The 19,872-nt window shown below is 32.7% G+C and overlaps 1 long non-coding RNA gene across 1 annotated transcript; it reads right to left on the bottom strand.

Annotated features, from left to right (window-relative positions):
- Positions 1-18,960: 18,960 nt before the first annotated feature.
- Positions 18,961-19,271, bottom strand: LOC127738361 (uncharacterized). Its single transcript, XR_008000020.1, has 2 exons — positions 19,140-19,271; positions 18,961-18,992 (listed from the first exon to the last, which is right to left on the bottom strand). It is a non-coding gene; the product is annotated as an uncharacterized LOC127738361 (long non-coding RNA).
- Positions 19,272-19,872: the final 601 nt, after the last annotated feature.

The following is a 19,872-nucleotide window of genomic DNA, read 5'->3' as shown; positions in this document are numbered from 1 at the left end:
GATGATTGAGATGATTGAAGCTGTTAATTTTCTCCTTGATAATATTTATGTAAGTTTCGGCAGTAAAGTTTATCGACAGTTGTAGGTATTCCTGTGGGCACCAATTGCACCCCTTTAATAGCAGACTTGTTCTTGTACAGTTATGAATCACAGTTTATGACCAAACTCGGTAAATTGCATTTAATTGATAAATTCAACAACACTTACTGTTATCTTGATGATATTTTTTCATAAATAATCAAGAATTTTCTAAATATACTGCCAATTTACCCAAAGGAACTTACTTTAAATAAATCAAATATGAACGGTAATAACTGTCCTTTCCTAGATTTAGATATTTCAGTTTTACACAGGAAACTCTACACTAAAATTTATGACAAAAGGGATGATTTTTTGTACCCTATTGTTAATTTTCCTTTTTTGAACGGTGATGTTCCTTTGGCATCATCTTACTGTGTTTATATATCACAACTCGTTTGCTATGCCCGTGTCTGTTGTGACGTTTTGGATTTCAATGAACGTAATCTATACATGTATTACTGGTAAATTATTAAGTCAGGGATTTCGTTACCACAAATTACTTAAAACTTTTACTAAATTCTTCCATAGGTATAAAGATTTGGTTTTGAAGTTTGATTGTACCTGTAGAAAACTTTTTATGCCCCGCTGTAGCGGAGGGGGCATTAAGTTTTACCCTTGTCCGTCCCAAACTTTGTTTCCGTTCTCTAACTTTAGTTTGCCTCAACCAAATGTTATGAAACTTATACACAATGCTTATTACCACAAAACACAGAGTTTGAATTTTGGTGGCGTCACTTTAACCGTTCTAGAGTTATGCCCCTGCTGAATTTTTCGTTTCCGTTCTTTAACTTCAGTTTGCCTCAACCAAATGTTATGAAACTTATACACAATGCTTATTACCACAAAATACAGATTAAATTTGAATTTTGGTGGTGTCACTTTAACCGTTCTAGAGTTATGCCCCTTTACAAATTGGAAAAATTGCTGAATTTTTCGTTTCCGTTCTCTAACTTTTGTTTGCCTCAACCAAATGTTATGAAACTTATACACAATGCTTATTACCACAAAATACATGAGTTAAGCCTTTTTCAACTGATTTTTATAGTTTGTTCTTATGTTGTACTGTTACAACACTGTCCCAGGTTAGGGGAGGGTTGGTGCCTTCAAACTAGTTTAACCCCGCCACATTCTCTATGTGCCTGTCAGAAGTCAGGTTCCTGTAATTAAGTGGTTGTAGTTTGTTGCTGTGTAACATGTTTGTTTTTCGTTCATTATATTTTACATAAATTAGGCCGTTAGTTTTCTTGTTTGAATTGTTTTACATTAATTTTGTCATTTCAGGGCCTTTTATAGCTGACTATGCGGTATGGGCTTTGCTCATTGTTGAAGGCCGTACAGTGACCTGTGTCATTTGGTCTCTTGTGGAGTGTTGTCTCATTGGCAATCATACCACATCTTCTTTTTATATATTGATCATAATGAAACATCTGTCCAAGTTTCGTAAAATTCCATGAAGATTTGACAAAGATATTGATGTCTAAAAAACTTAAAGCATAGACTTAACTTAAATGTTGACACCGCAAACAATATTGAATGTCAATGAATATAGGATCTCTATGTCTGGCTTCTGTGAAAAATTTTGCAGGCTCAACAAAAATCATAGCAATGTATACACGTTTGTCTGACAGCGTGAATCTGACCATGAAGTCATTTACATTGATCAACATAAAGTTTCGTGATTACGTCCATTTCTCAAATATTATAAGCAGTAGGTCAACAAAATTTGGTGTGAAGAATAACTGAAAGGTGTACATGTCCATTTGACAGGATTCGTCAGACCACAACCTCATTTTCATAGTTTATTTGTCCAAGTAATATTTTTGTTGTTCAAGGTCAAATTCTCAAATACAATAAGAGAAAGGCCAACTTTTGGTGTATATATAATGATTGTTAGGTGCACATGGTGGTCTGGTAAGGCACGTCTGACCATGACCCCATTTTCATGATTTAGTGAAAAACAGTAAGTTTTTTTATCTGGTCTGTTTCTCAGATACATTAACAAAAGGCAAACTATATTGGTGTATATAATCATTGCTAGGTGGAGGTGTCCATTTTGCAAGGGTAATCAGACTTTAGTGTTTGTCGTTTGTTGCTGTGTAACATGTTTTTTTTTTGTTCATTATTTTGTACATAAATTAGGCTGTTAGTTTTCTCATTTGAATTGTTTTACATTTGTCATTTTGGGGCCTTTTATAGCTGACTATGTGGTATGGGCTTTGCTCATTGTTGAAGGCCGTACGGTGACCTATAGTTATTAATTTCTGTGTCATTTGGTCTCTTGTGGAGAGTTGTCTAATTGGCAATTATACCACATCATCTTATTTTTATATTTAACCTCATTTTCATGGTTTATTAGTCTATGTTAAGATTTTGTGATACAATGTATTTGTCTGTTTCTCAGATACTTAGGCAATTTTTACCTTGACCTCATTTTCATGGATCATTGATAATGTTAATTTAATGTGATACTTATAACAAGACCTTTATTGTAAAGATATCACAATAATACATGTTGGTTAGGAATTGCAAGAACTGGCAAAACAATAAAAACAATACTGTATCAAAGATTGCTGGCAGTTACTGAATGCAAGAATACATTAAAATTTTGTGTTTGGGAACTTATGTGTAATCCATGAAATAATTTTCAGTTGTGGTTTGAAATTCAGTAAATTTTTTATTCACTCACAGAATTAAGATCTTTTTATTCGAATCCAGGGGAAAGTTTTCCAATCATTGTTTGAAATTGGTATTTAAAGTTTGATTAAGTGATAAAGTTTAAAGTATTTTGATAAGAAGCATATCAACATGGAGCTAAATTAATTCATTAGAGATTTTAACAACAATTTTAAGTCAAAAGCACCTAGTGGCCATATTTGCATGGTCCAGTAAACATCATTGATGTGTCTGTTCAGTTTAATGATACTATAGAGTCTGCACCTCAGGGTGTATGAATTTTCAACACCGGTGTAAAATTCTGTACATCCCTGATTCCACCAAGATAACTTATATAATTACCCACTAAGATTTTTCAGTCATATGGTTATCAACTGTCATTGGGTCTGAATATTTACATAAAAATGTATTTTATTTGGAGTATAAATTATTTTTATATCCACCTCAGCTTTTGGCATGGATAAATATTATATTCTATGTTTGATAAATTCTTTCGGTCTCTTAATCAAAATTTGTCATTTATGCAATTTTATATATATCAGCATTTTTTGGCCAATTCCATGAAAATGTTCAGCGATAAACATGTATGGAAATAGTCCTGATCTGTAATTGTTTATTGTGACAAAAGTCAGGTAGCATGATATATGATATGAAAACTTGAGAATTTTACCATGTGCAATTTACATTAAGCAAATACATTATTCTATGTGACTATATCTGGAATAAACTGTTCTATTTTTAGCTGCATTAATGTTGATAACACATTGATTATCTATCATTCTAACCTGATGTGGTCAATTTAGTATCCTTATTTAGAAATAAATGTTTATACTTCTGTAAGCATGGTGTGATTTAGATTAAATTATCTTTGTGGAATAACTTTTTCTTAAGGTTAAAGATACATTAATATAGTGTTTTAAAGCTTGGCAATATATCAAATGGTTTTTTTATAAATATTCTAGATTACTGGTATATGTATTGAACTTGATCTAGATTTTCTCTTAAGACAGGTCTGTCAAACATGTTTGCAACCATTTATTTCATTCTCTATATGGAATTATCACTGAGAAAAAAAATCTCGTTTAAAATGTGCCAAATGCACTTTCCAATTTTTGGTAAAAAAATGGTTAATATATCCAAGTTTCCCAGTTCTGTACCATATTTTTGAGATTATTAACCATTCTTATAATTATTATGTAATGAGGATAATGAACGATTTTTATGATGAATAAAGCATATGCATATATACATATATATATATATCAAATTATCAAGTGTTGAATATAATATATCTGAATGTATTTCAGATTTACACTGGTTACAAGAATTTCTAGTACCATATTCACAGAGACGATGTTTCATGATATTCCAAGTTGCTTGCAAGACATTTGACTAATTTCTCTTCATCTATTCATCACCATGATTAAAGAAGTATTTTTTTGGTGAGTATATCTCCATAAGTGACCTGAAAACTCAGTTTTAAGTATATTCTTTTTCAAGAACAGCAGAAACCTATATTAAAAATATTTATCCCAGGTTTTAGAAAGTGTAATGCCTTAATACATAAAAGGGTAAAGATTATTATAACTATTATAGATAGAGATTCAGATACAATAAGAAACATCAGACCAAAACAACAAGAATGACCAAAAATATGTCAACATTGCTGTAATTGTCAATTGACCCCTTTTTGAAGTCATTGTTCTTGAAGGATGATTTTACTTACTTTTTATACGGTCGTATATTGGTATCACGTTGTTGTCGTCGTTGTCCGAAGACAGTTGGTTTCCGGACAATAACTTTAGTATAATTTAATAGAAATCTATGAAATTTAAACAAAAGGTCTATAACCACAAAAGGAAGGTTGGGATTGATTTTGGGGGTTATGGTCCTAACAGTTTAGGAATTAGGGGCCAAAAAGGGGCCCAAATAAGCATTTTTCTAGTTTCCAGACAATAACTTGTGGAATGGTGTATGGATCTCTTTGAAATTATACCACAAGTTTCCATACCACAAAGGGATGGTTAGGATTTGCTTTGGGGGGTTATGGCTCAAACCGTTCAGGAATTAGGGACAAAAAAGGGGGGAAAACAAGGGTGTCCTGGTTAATGGACAATAACTTTAGTACAAAACATAATTTAAAGCAGTGTAAGGGAGGTAATTCAAACTTATCATTTGAATTACCTCCCTTACACTGCTTTTAAATTATGTATAAAGTAATGGTTACTGAACAATTACTTAAGACAATTTAAAAGCAGTGTCAGGGAGGTAATCCAAACACAACGTTTTGATTACCTCCCTTACACTGCTTTTAAATTATGTTTAAATAAATGCATATTTATAAAGGAAGACCAATAAAAATATCTGCAAATGTTGCATCTTTTTTTTTTTTTTTTTACAAAAAAATCCATATGAAAGATTTGACACCATAAATTCTATTATAAAATAGATTAAGTTAGCACTATGGTAAATTTAAATGGGTAATTATGGTTGCAAACTCCAATGGAAATTTGAATTGTGATTATGACCATATCTTGAGGGAAAGAGTTTTTTTGGGGGAAAGAAATTGTGGGGGGTCAATTTTTTCTCATTTCAGATTTCAGAAATTAAAAAGAAAAATTCTTCAAATATTTTTTTTGCAAAAAAAAAGTGGGGTGGGGGTGTAATATGCAACAGCATAGTGTATTGCACAAAAGCCCCAAAAAAAAGGGGGGGGGGGGGTAAATATTTTTTTTTTTGTGGGGGGGAGGGGGAGTCAATTCGCAACAGCTAAGTGTATTGCTCAAAAGCAAAAAACTGAATATAAATTCAAATCATATAACCAATGCTAAGTTCTTTGACTACAGTTATTCTGAGTCTGAAACCTTTTATGTGTCAAATATTTAATTACAATCCAAATTCAGACCTGTATCAAGCGCGAATATTGTGTCCATTTTTTCCCCAACTGTTCAGGGTTGGACCTCTGCGGTCGTATCCAGCTGCATTCAGCGAAGCAATTTATTACATTTTTTGGAGAAACATTGGCAGATAGAGATAATCCTTAAACAGTAAAAAGTATCAGCAATATAAAATATACAAATAAATAAAATGGCTGAAATCTTCAGTTAACCCTTTATAGGAGTTACTGTCCTTGAAAGACTATATTTACCCATATTTTTGCAGAAACTATACTAGATAGAGAGAAATTATTAATAACAAATGTGTTGAAGACAAATAAGTCAAATTAGTCTTCATTGCTGAAAGTGTCAACTGACTCCTTATAGGGGTTATTGACCCTGAATGAAGATTTTTGCCCATTTTTTTGCGTTTTTGTTGTTATTTGTAGTGGGTAGATAAAAACTATAACAGGCAAAAATAATCAGCAAGATAAGATCTTCACTTCATGTAAATCAGAAGGCTGAAATCGCTAGTCAACTCCTTGTAGGAGAAATTGCCATTGAATTTTTACCATTTTATATAATTTTTGGGATATAACTTTGAAAACTGTCATAAATAGAGAGATACTGTGAACAGCAAATACGATCACCTAGACAATTTCGACAGATAGGTCAACATGGCCAAGATCATTAGTGGACCCTTATAGGAGTTATTGGCCTGATGATGATGATAACCATTCTATTGCATTTTTTAAACGAAACCATCAAGAAGATGGAGAGAAACTGTAAAATGCAAGAATGAGCAGCAGAATTAGATCGATAAATAATTCAAAATGACCAAAATTATGAGTTGATTCATTACAGGAGTTATTGCCCTAAAATAAATTTGATCAGTTGAGTGTTTTACCTATTATCTTGAAAACTTTAGTAGACAGACTGAAACTTCTAATTGCAAAGATGATCAGCAATGCTGGATCTACAAATAAATGTAACAGAAAGAAATTGTGAGTCGACTTCTTTTTTGTTTACCCCTAAGTCATAATTTTAAACTATTTGTTTTCATTTCTGCTTATTATCTTGAAAACTGAAATGAATATACAGAAACTTGGTCCAGATTTTGTGTCATACAGTTTCCATTCAACACACATATTCTTGTTGCATTGTATCATAATTTTGTTTTGCAAATATGACAGGAGAGCAGTAGAGACTCCTAGGAGCCTCTTATTTTATTCCTAACATTTAATGTATGAATTGTCAGCAGACATAACAGTCTTCATTGTACTCAACACTGTAATCTTTAAATAAAGATCACAACTCACCTTATGCACTCATGATGCTTCTGTAATCTTTTAAAGAAATGTTTTCACTAACTTTAATTATAGAGTTCAAAGCTTTTAAATTTGGTAGCACTCTATGAGAACCTATTATTTTATATTTAAACTTAAATCTACCTACATTTTCTGTATGTCTGAATAAAAGAAAATGGAGGTTATACAATAATGTGACAGCGACCAAAAAACCAAAAGACACAAAGAGGTCAATATCACTGAACTTCAAAGACAGACAATTTCAAATACTATATGTCAATCTCTAAAGGATCCAAAGTCTAGAAAAATTGTTAACAAATTGTTACCAAGACTATCAAAGATATGATGAATATAGCATGAACAATAAAGTTTGATGCTGTTTGCATAGAACGTGGACTCTGCCAAGAAACATAAGATATCAACTTGACATTTCAGTTGATGATTGGTAATGAGCTATTGCCTTCAATTTGTATACTTTTTCTGTCATTTACTTTTTGAAAGATCTTCTCCAAAACTACTGAACTGATCTTAACCAAAATAAACATGAATTACTAAGGCTATTGGTGTTTTACTTATAATGTGTGAATTATATTTCAGTCCACTAACAAACACTTACAAACATGTCCACTAAAAATAGAACACAGGGGTATAATGCATGTTTCCTTGCAATTGTATAATATCCTGAACATCATAATGGATAAATGAATTTTGTTACAGAAATGCTTTTGTAAAGACTATTGTTGAAATAAAAAGTGTTCATGTATTACTGATTTACTTAAGGTGATTTACCCTAGTTTAACCTGATTTCAACAGCTACAATGTATTATTCTGTAGCTATTGTAACTGTCTGAAAGCTGATTTCTCAATATCTTTTTTCCCTTGGTGGTTCTTGAAGAAAATATGCTGGTCTTGCCTAATATTTCTTTGGTGATCAAAACCTTCGGACAACCACTTTTCAAGAACTCTGTGAAAGGAATGCCCACAATTGCAAAAATATTTGTCAAATGTATAGCTGTTTGAACTAACAAATAAAAGCAATGCAGTTGCAAATTTGCTAAATCATGATCCAAAAAGTTTCTATCTCGCCAGTTTACATGCACTTACACATATAATGTTACATGTCGATAAATAGGAACAAAAATTGCAAATCTATATACTGGAGCCTTTATTATGCTTGTATATACAGAATTATCAGACAAGTCAAAACTTTATGAGATATAGAGGCTTTTAATTAAGTTGCATTGGCAACAGCTTGTATATTGTTGAATTGTAGAGAGTTGGTGATATACTATGACATATATTGAACATGTTGATATTAAAATATAGATAAAAACAAACCATTTAAAACAGTGTTAATAGACTACAGACATATGTGCAGAAGGTCACTGACTTTTTCAAGGTTGTTCATTGCAGTAATAGCTTCTCAATTTTATATTTTTAGCTCACCTGGTTGAAAGGCTGAGTGAGTTTTTCTCATCACTTGGCATCTGTTGTCTGTTTTCTGTCATGGTTAAATTTTACTTTAATCTTCTCTGAAACTGGGTCAAATTTAACCAAGCTGGCTAGAAATAGAACATAGGGGTAATATGCAAATCTTGTCTATTATCTTGAAAACCGCTAATAGAGAAAATCTGACATGGGCAGAAATGTTCAGAATGTTGAGATCTACCTGCTGTCCGCTTATGTCAAAACTGTAAGATGACTTGTTAATGGAGTTATTGGCCTTTAAAGATGATTTCTACCATTCTTTGGAGTTTTTGCCTTTTATATTGAAAAGTATAATACTAGTAGATACAAATATAGATAGAAACTTTGAAAAGCAAAAATTGATCAGCAGGGCAAGATCTACAAATATGTCAACATGACTGAAATTGTCAGTTAACTCCTTATATAGTTATTGCCCTTTCATGATGATTTTTACCAAAAAGTGGCCATTGTTGAACATGCAGGTGAGTGACACAGTCTCTTTAGAGAAAGTTAAGAATGAAAAATCGACCCGAAGAAGGTAACAAAATGTCAAATAAAATTCATAGCATAAATATTCAGAATAAAAGTACATGTTTGAAAAACATAAAATTAGACAGCTATCCAACTACAAAACAAATCAAAAGACATCTACAACAATAGACAGATGTCAAGCTCTGTATCCTCTCCTCATCTAATTCTTTATGTATACAGAAGGTAACACAGTTAGGTATACAAAAAATTTGCCCTTGGTATATAATCTGTTCTTAGAATTTCGAATGAACATTCACATTTTTTTATTATTTATCTGCTACACTCCTCTTTTTGTATTTGTTTTTAAACTCTACATTAATGAAATAAGTACTAAAGAGGTTTGTCTAAATTTCCCTGCAAATTTATACAAAAAACAAACAAACAAATACTAAATATATTTGCTAATCATGGCACCCAAAATAAGCAGAATAATTACAATATAATTTTCAAACATAATATAAAAGTAAGATAAAAATAGGTTAAACAAAGTATAACATGAGTAGTTTTGATTTCATTGATCAAAGTAAAGGAAATAAGTAATTTGTAATAAGAAATATATATATAATATGACCCATTGTTTGTTATTCTTTGGACCCTTTACTGGACAGCACACCTCTACATCCTGCACAATTATTGGACACCCCATTTTAGCAAGGGTTTTACTACTGAATTGGAGAAGTCCAGGGATTACCATATTTCTATACCCCAGTCAATCCTTAAGGTACACTTATTTGCAATGTGCAGAACATAATTATACCCCCGCTTTAAAAAAGTGGGGGTATACTGTTTTACCTCAGTCTGTCCATCCGTCCGTCCATCCATCAGTCTGTCGGTCTGTCAGTCCGTCCATCCGTCCATCCGTCCCATGAATATTTTTTGTCGCAGCTTTCTCAGGAACTACATCATAAGGATTTCTGAAATTTGGTTTCAGGGTTTATATAAGTCAGCTTTACCGTGTGATGCGTTTCAGATTCATCACTCAACAACTTCCTGTTTATCGAACATGTACATATTTTTACACTATTATAATTATCCAGTTGCAGCAGGGGTATCATCAGTGAACAGTAGCTCGCAGTTTCACTTGTTTATGAATGCAAATTGCACCTGATACTTTTTTTTTGTATCATTGTAAAAATCAGCCTGTCCAGGAAGAATTACGAATTTGCCTGCATTTCAAAGGAAAATCATTTATGAAATCTATTATTTCATACTTAAAAAGTCTGAAGGCTCAAGTATCCAGCTGAAAACTGGTCATTTTACGAATTCCCAGGTTATTTAATGACCCAGCGGGTATTTAAAAAATCTTGTGTGAGAAGTGAAATTTACGGGTGTCACCCGCAGAATACAGGTCAGTTGACAGGTATGGATGCAGAAGGCATCACATGTCTTACAAAAAGACCTCATATTTTACATATTTGTTACATTTGGAGGACGTGTTTTTCAACAAACAATCGGCATTCCCATGGGAACCAACTGTGCCCTCTTCTTGCTGACTTGTTCATTTATTCTTATGAGGCTGACTTCATACAGGAACTTCTTAGAAAGAAAGAAAAGAAGTTAGTAGTATCCTTTGACTTCACTTTCCGCTATATAGATGATGTTCTCTCACTAAATAATTCAAAATTTGGTGACTATGTTGAACGCATTTATCCCATCGAACATGAGATAAAGGATACAACAGATACAGTTAAGTCTGCCTCATATCTGGACTTACATCTAGAAATTGACAATGAGGGTCGGTTGAAAACAAAACTTTACGACAAAAGAGATGATTTCAGCTTCCCAATTGTAAACTTTCCATTTCTATGTAGCAACATTCCAGCAGCGCCTGCATACTGAGTATATATCTCCCAATTGATACGATATTTCTGGGCTTGTATTTCCTATCATGATTTCCTTGATAGAGGGTTGCTGCTCACAAGGAAGCTATTAAACCAAGAGTTCCAAATGGTGAAGTTGAAATCATCCTTTCATAAATTTTACGGATGCTATCACTAGTTGGTTAACCCTTATGGAATATCCGTTTCATAGATGATAGCGGATATGTTCCTGATGTCGTAACTACAATCCCCCCCCCTTTTTCACGAATGTGACCTACCTAATTAGACCCCCCCCTTTTCACGATTGTGACCTACCTAATTAGACTTGTTACTGGGTTTGTACTAACATGAGCTACACGACAGGTGCCACATGTGGAACAGGATCTGCCTACCCTTCCGGAGCACCTGAGATCACCCCAGTTTTTGGTGGGGTTTGTGTTGCTTAGTCTTTAGTTTTCTATGTTGTGTTTTGTGTACTATTGTTTGTCTTTTTCTTTTTTAGCCATGGCGTTGTCAGTTTATTTTCGACTTATGAGTTTGAATGTCCCTCTGGTATCTTTCGCCCCTCTTTTATTATCTTTATTTTTCACCTACAATTACTTAGCCAGAAATTTCAAGGAATCTAAATAGAACTGTCAGCTTAGATCCCTTTAAATGTACTCTCTGTTTAAAATGTTGCTGTATAATGACTCTAGTTCTAAAGTCTTGAAAATGGGGGAAAATTCCCAAATTAAATCATTATACAGGTGCACAACTTTATTAAATGTGCAAAGATATGCTTTTCCCAGTTTTAACCCCCTCACACAATATTGACCTAAAATGGGTTTAAATTGCCATTTTAGGGCCTATTTATAACCTAGCTCGGAAACTAATGTTATATCTCCCTGGGGGAAGATGTTGGCACTGAGTTGTATTTGCTGTTCATCACAAGTCCCTTTTAAAGTTGATGATCCCATTTTATGTACATGTATTTGGTTTCTGTAACTTTTGGTCTCAAATGTACCTTATGAAGTTTATTTTAGAAACTCATGTTTTGCCCACTAAAATTGGTTTTATATGTATATATTCTTACAATTCAGTTTCAAAGTGACTATTTAAGAATAAGTAACTAAATATCATCAAAGGTAATCAATAGTTGAATATTCCACTTTAAGGCATGATTTCAAGTAGATGATCTGTTTATACAAACTTACAATTTTATCTAAACTATAATCTGGTATTATCCCAAGGATAAACAATTTGTTATACTATTAAGACAGTTACCACTAATCTGATTTATTTGTATTTTTAAAATTAGATATATTACATATGGACTTACTTATAATCATCAAATATTTACCTTTTCAGAATATTTACACATGTCATTATAACATAATGAATTATCAAAACATAATTGGAGGACTGACTTCTTTATCAGAAGGTAAGGTTTAATAGTATGTTTTCATTTAGATAAATTTGTTAGATGTCATCTTCAGTCACTTTCTCCAGGTAATGATTGTTTCTAATGTAAAAAAAAACCCAGTCAGCAGTATTATATAATCCTATGCCTTTATGATACTTAAAACCAATTTTTAGCTCACCTGGCCTGAAGGGCTAGTCAGAATTATTTTCATTACTTGGGTTCCATTGTCCTTCGTAATCTGTTAACTTTTGCAAATATTTTCTCCTTTGAAACAACAGGGCTAATTGCAGCTAAACTCAGCCACTATCATCCTTAGTGTATATTGTTAAAAAGTTATATCTGATGAATCGACAAGCCAACCAACATATATGGTAACCATGGCTATAAATAGATCGTTGGGTAAAATGCTAGCAATCTTATAATATCTTGAAAAATGGCATAGTAAGAGAAATGATATGACAGGCAAAAAACGTTCAATATTTAGATCTACCAACTGTCCATTTTGACCTTGTAGAAGTTAAAAACCTTCAGTATACCAATTTTAACCTAAAGTTTGCATTTTTTGGAAACTATCTGGAAAACTGTAATAGACCATAGAGAGAAACTTGAAGTATCAAAAATGATCAGCAAGACAATATCTACAAATAAGTAAAATGGTCAAAATTGTAAGTTGACTCCTCTTTAGCGTTACTGCTGTTAAATGATGATTTTTACCTTTTTTTGTGATTTTAGCTTGACAGATGGAAACTTCAAACAGCAAAGATGATCAGCAAAATAAAATCTACAAATGAGTCAACATCACCAAAGTCTCCAGTCAACTCCTTGCAAGAGTTATTGCCCTTCAATGATGTTTTTTTTTATTATTTGGTTATGTTTTTGGCTTTAATCTTGAAAATTATCATAAGAGTAAATGTAAACAGCAAAAATGATCAGCTGGACAAGATCTACAAATATCTCAAATGACTGAAATCATCAGTTGACTCCTTATAGGGTTATTGCCCTTCAATGACGATCTGTAACCATTTTTGCATTTCTGGTGAAACTATTGAAGATAGAGAGAAAGCTGTAAAAAGCAAAATAAGATCTACAAAGAAGTTAAATAATTGAAAGTTGAATTAAATGATGAAATTTTACGTTTTTGGCTATTAGCGTGAAAACTATAATAGATAGAGGGAACCATTTAAGGGCATACGATACAGTTTTGATCTCGCGGTGAATTTTTGACAAAAGTTTGCATACAAGTTATTTTTCACCTAGTCAATTCAAATAAGTAATAAAAAATATACCTTTATGTGCCACTTTTAGAGACAAATGGGGTCGAAATTTTGGACATTTACTGGAAATTTCATTTTATTGGACATTTCTATCCTTTGGAAAGACATACCTAACTTTTTTGTCGAGCCTGCGACTTTTGTCGCAGAAAGCTCTACATAGGGATAGTGATCCGGCGGCGGCGGCGTTAGCTAACTTCTTAAAAGCTTTATATTTTAGAAGGTGGGAGGTCTGGATGCTTCATACTTTGTATATGGATGGCTCATGTTACGAAGTTTCCGTCAGTCACATGTCCAATGTCCTTGACCTCATTTTCATGGTTCAGTGACTACTTGAAAAAAAAGTTCAGATTTTTTGTAATGTTAGATTCTCTCTTATTATAAGTAATAGGATAACTATATTAGGTATGTGCGTACCTTGCAAGGTCCTCATGCCCGTCAGACAGTTTTCACTTGACCTCAACCTCATTTCATGGATCAGTGAACAAGGTTAAGTTTTGGTGGTCAAGTCCATATCTCAGATACTATAAGCAATAGGTCTTGTATATTCGGTGTATGGAAGGACTGTAAGGTGTACATGTCCAACTGGCAGGTGTCATCTGACCTTGACCTCATTTTCATGGTTCAGTGGTTATAGTTAAGTTTTTGTGTTTTGGTCTGTTTTTCTTATACTGTATGCCATAGGTCTACTATATTTGGTGTATGGAATGATTGTAAGGTGTACATGTCTAGCGGGCAGGTGTCATCTGACCATGACCTCATTTTCATGGTTCATTGGTCAAAGTTAAGTTTTTTGAGTTTTGGTTTTTTTTTCTAATACTGCATGCAATAGTTCAACTATATTTGTTGTATGGAAATATTTTATGATCTATTTGGCAGTCACGCAGGTTTTATTTGACCTTGACCTCATTTTCAAGGTTCATTGCTCAGTGTTAAGTTTTTGTGTTTTCGTCTGTTTTTCTTAAACTATAAGCAATAGGTCAACTATATTTGTTGTATGGAAGAATTGTTAGCTGTACATGCCTGCCTAGCATGGTTCATCTGACCTTGACCTCATTTTCATGGTTCATTGGTCAATGTTTAGTTTACTTGGTTAATGTTAAGTTTATGTGACATTTGTAATAAAGCTTTATATTTAGGACTATCAACATAATATCAATGATTAGTAAAGAAGGCGAGACATTTCAGCGTGTGCACTCTTGTTGTTTTAAAAGATAAACGCAAGTGGATATTTGTAAAAACATTTGGAATATCTTCTCTACATTAGTTTGCTTTGAATTCGTGTAATAATTCTTTGGAAATATTGATTTTTATCACATTTTCCTGGTTTTAGTATAAAAAAAAAGGCATTTCTTGCTGTTTATTTATCTAATTTAAAAAAAATTTCATCAGTGATTTGTTCATAGAAATTAACAAAAATAATCTTCACACATAATCACGCAAAATGTCATTTTCAAAAAGAGGGTTCCATGAACTCGTTTTCAAGTTAAATCAGTCTGAATGATAAAAATCAATTGAAAAATGCATCTTTTCCTGATATGCCACACTTTGACGTCACGAAAAAACAACATTTTACGTTAGCGACAACATTACCTACCCTGTAACTGTATCGTATGCCCTTAATGATCATCAAGAAAATTTAATACTTACCATGATTGATAATGATTTAATGTGTTGTTAAACAAAAGTTTATGTTTGCATGAAAAACTATCAAAAATACATATACAAATACATTAGAAAATTTAACATACAATGTATTATTATTGTTTGAAGCTTTCATACTGTGAATTATAGTAAAGATTAAAACTTTTTATTGCCCCCGCCGAAGCGGAGGGGGCATTAAGTTTTACCCTTGTCCGTCTGTACGTACGTTATCAAATTTATACACAATGTCTATTACCACAAAACACAGATCAAGTTTGAATTTTGGTGGCGTCACTTAACTTTAGTTTGTCTCAACCAAATGTTATAAAACTTATACACAACCGTTCTAGAGTTATGCGTGTTTACAAATAGAAAAATTGCTGAATTTTTCGTTTTTGTTCTCTTCTTAAGTTAGCCTCAACCAAATGTTATGAGACTTACACACAATGCTTATTACCACAAAACTCAGATCAAGTTCAAATTTGGGTAGCGTCACTTTTACCGTTCTTCAGTTATGTCCCTTTATAACTATATGATATGCAAGCGAGGGCATCATCTGTGTCCACATGTGTCCACAATCCACATTTATTTTAAAATGGACAAGGTGTGAAATAAATTAGGGAATTCAGTTCTTATTTAGTTGAAGTAGATTTTCCTAAAAAGAAAAAATGAATGAAGAGGGGTTCAGCAGTTATATAATAAAAAAAATATCAAATTTTCCTTTAAGGATGTAGGTGAAATTAAAAAAATCTAGAATTTAAAATGATACTATAAGTCAGAAGAGCATTAGTTAAGGAAAAAAATAAGCTAAAAACATTGATAGGTTATGGAACTCCTTTTTGAGATATTTTTGTTTTAAAAATGGTGGGAAAAGGCTGACTCTGACTTTTACCTTATATTTAGCATTGGCATTATTTGGGTCTCAAATCATAAGAAAAAAAATCTAGAATCTGCTTGTTTTTGGTAATGACCTTTTTATTACCTATTGAAGTCTTCTATGAAAAGAAAAGTGGGTGATATGGGGCAAAATATTTTACCCTGTATCGTAGGAAAAAACCAAAGGAGTCCAAACATCTGACAAAAATTCCTATACCTGACCTGAGTACATCCTTAAAGTCATTTACACTAATATTAGTACTGATAAAATATCCAGGATGTAAATGACTTCATGTGTTTGTCACATTATTGTACTTCTGTGAGTCAAAATAACAAAAATGTTAAATTATTATGAATAAATCAGTTTAAAGTACTTATCTATGTCAAGTAACTTGAGGAATGTAAAATTAAATAATATTTTCATATAAGAGTCTTCTATTAGCTTTTTAATTGCAATATAAATGAGAAGGAAAAACAAAGTAAAGCCTTGGACATTCATGAATAAGTCAAAATGTCCAAAATTGTCAGTCAACATAAGAAAGGGGTAAATTGCCTTGAAATGAAGATTTTTCTACCAATTTCAGTATTTTTGTCTGTTGAAAACTATAATAGATCGACTGAAACTTTGAACAGCATTAAAAAAGAGCACTAAAAGATCTACAAATAGGTCAAATGATTGAAATCATCAATAAACTCTTAACCAGATTGCTGCCCCTAAATAACAATATTTACCTTTTTTTTTATATCTCAAATGGAATAAAATGTGTGCTATTGCCATCACTTTGCATGTGTTGTAGTAGTTTGTCCTTGGTTGTCAACTTTTTGACTCAAACTCCCACTTCCTATATACAAGGTGATAGGACTTGCCACTGGAATAGGTCACATTTTCCAGCTTGAAAATATGTGAATAGGTGGGGAAAACTATCTGAAATATATGATAAGGTCATTAAAGTTCTAACTACTTATATGAAAAGCTCTGTAATTTTTTCACAGCCAAAAGTCTCTCCATAAGTAAACATTACATAAGGAACCTGAGCCTCAGATTTGAGCTCCGAGCAAATGTGATATTTTCTTGATTATGGAAAAACAATTGAAAACAACACGTTTAATAATTTCATGCGTCCGAAGTGCTTTTCTGGATTTACCTTCATCAGGAACGCTCAAAGCCAAGCATTTGAAATCCGAGGGATGTATAAGTACCGAAACAGTTGAAGAGCTATATAACAAAAATACCTAAAACAAATAGCCAAATTCATCTAAGGTCAACTTTGCCTGAGGGAGTTGAAACCTTAGCTTCTTTATAATTTCAAAATTTAACAACGGACAATTTTAGAAAGGTTTGTTATAAATCATGTCAGTACCGAAGTACTGACTACTGAGCTGATGATACCCTCTGGGACTGATAGTCCACCAGCAGAGGTATCGACCCAGTGATGTAAACAATTGAAAACAACACGTTTAATAATTTCATGCGTCCGAAGCGCTTTTCTGGATTTACCTTCATCAGGAACGCTCAAAGCCAAACATTTGAAATCCGAGGGATGTATAAGTACCGAAACAGTTGAAGAGCTATATAACAAAAATACCTAAAACAAATAGCCAAATTCATCTAAGGTCAACTTTGCCTGAGGGAGTTGAAACCTTAGCTTCTTTATAATTTCAAAATTTAACAACGGATAATTTTAGAAAGGTTTGTTATAAATCATGTCAGTACCGAAGTACTGACTACTGAGCTGATGATACCCTCGGGGACTGATAGTCCACCAGCAGAGAAAAGCAGAAAAAGGTTACATTTTTACCTACGCAATATATGAAAAGGTATACACTTTTTTGTTGTTGCTTATATCTTAAAAAAACTAAAGCATTAAAAGCAAAACTGAGTTTAAATGATCTGCAGTATATCTCGATGGAATTTAAAAAAAAACCAATACAACCCATTTTTGGAGTTATTGCCCCCAAAAATGTTCATTCCTAGCAAATTTGGCAGAAGGTGAAATCTTAAAGAAGTAAAAAGGATTAGCAAAAAAATCTTCAAATAAATCAACATGGCAGAAATCTTCAATTGACCCCTGTAAAAGTTTTTGCCCTTGAAAGATGATTTTTGCCCAATTTTTATAGGTTTTTTTTTTACATATCTATGATAAATAAAGAGAAATTGTAAATAGCAAAAATGTTCAGCATAATAAGATCTACAAATAAGTCAAACTGGCTGAAATTGTCAATTAATCCCGTTTAGGAGTGATTTCCTTTTTAAGTAGATTTTTGTCCAGCCTGCGACTTTTGTCGCAGAAAGCTCGACATAGGGATAGTGATCTGGTGGCACCGGCGTTAGCTAACTTCTTAAAAGCTTTATATTTTAGAAGATGGAAGACCTGGATGCTTCATACTTTGTATATGGATGCTTCATGTTACGAAGTTTCCGTCAGTCACATGTCCAATGTCCTTGACCTCATTTTCATGGTTCAGTGACTACTTGAAAAAAAAGTTCAGATTTTTTGTAATGTTAAATTCTCTCTTATTATAAGTAATAGGATAACTATATTTGGTATGTGCGTACCTTGCAAGGTCCTCATGCCCGTCAGACAGTTTTCACTTGACCTCGACCTCACTTCATGGATCAGTGAACAAGGTTAAGTTTTGGTGGTCAAGTCCATATCTCAGATACTATAAGCAATAGGTCTAGTATATTCGGTGTATGGAAGGACTGTAAGGTGTACATGTCCAACTGGCAGGTGTCATCTGACCTTGACCTCATTTTCATGGTTCAGTGGTTATAGTTAAGTTTTTGTGTTTTGGTCTGTTTTTCTTATACTGTATGCAATAGGTCTACTATATTTGGTGTATGGAATGATTGTAAGGTGTACATGTCTAGCTGGCAGGTGTCATCTGACCTTGACCTCATTTTCATGGTTCAGTGGTTATAGTTAAGTTTTTGTGTTTTGGTCTGTTTTTCTTATTCTGTATGCAATAGGTCTATTATATTTGGTGTATGGAATGATTGTAAGGTGTACATGTCTAGCTGGCAGGTGTCATCTGACCTTGACCTCATTTTCATGGTTCAGTGGTCAAAGTTAAGTTTTTGAGTTTTGGTCTTTTTTTCTAATACTGCATGCAATAGGTCAGCTATATTTAGGGTATGGAATGATTGTAAGGTGTACATATCTAGCTGGCAGGTGTCATCTTACCTTGACCTCATTTTCATGGTTCAGTGGTCAAAGTTAAGTTTTTGAGTTTTGGTCTTTTTTTCTAATACTATATGCAATAGTTCAACTATATTTGGTGTATGGAAATATTTTATGATCTATATGTCAGTCACGCAGGTTTTATTTGACCTTGACCTCATTTTCAAGGTTCATTGCTCAGTGTTAAGTTTTTGTGTTTTCGTCTGTTTTTCTTAAACTATAAGCAATAGGTCAACTATATTTGTTGTATGGAAGAATTGTTAGCTGTACATGCCTGCCTAGCATGGTTCATCTGACCTTGACCTCATTTTCATGGTTCATTGGTCAATGTTTAGTTTACTTGGTTAATGTTAAGTTTATGTGACATTTGTAATAAAGCTTTATATTTAGGACTATCAACATAATATCAATGATTAGTAAAGAAGGCGAGACATTTCAGCGTGTGCACTCTTGTTACATATTTTGTGTGTGTTTGTGGTTTTTTTTTGTTGCAGAAACGAGAACAGAAAGTCAGAAATTGTAAAAAACAGAAAAGTTCAGCGAAATAAAATCTTTAAATGAGTCAATTGACTCTAATAAGAGTTATTGACTTTGAAAGACAATTTTTACCTATTTTTGTGTTTTTTGCAGAAATTATTATAGATAGAGAGAAATTGTAAATGGCAAAACTATTCAGCAAAATGATATCTACAAATAAGTCAAATAACCATAATTGTCAACTGATTCCTTATAAGAGTTAATT

This window comes from Mytilus californianus, unplaced genomic scaffold (assembly GCF_021869535.1).
Source record: "Mytilus californianus isolate M0D057914Y unplaced genomic scaffold, xbMytCali1.0.p SCAF_4, whole genome shotgun sequence".
In the NCBI taxonomy this organism is placed as follows: domain Eukaryota; kingdom Metazoa; phylum Mollusca; class Bivalvia; order Mytilida; family Mytilidae; genus Mytilus; species Mytilus californianus.
The sequence above is the reverse complement of the archived record's forward strand: the minus strand, read 5'-3'. Positions and strand labels throughout refer to the sequence as shown.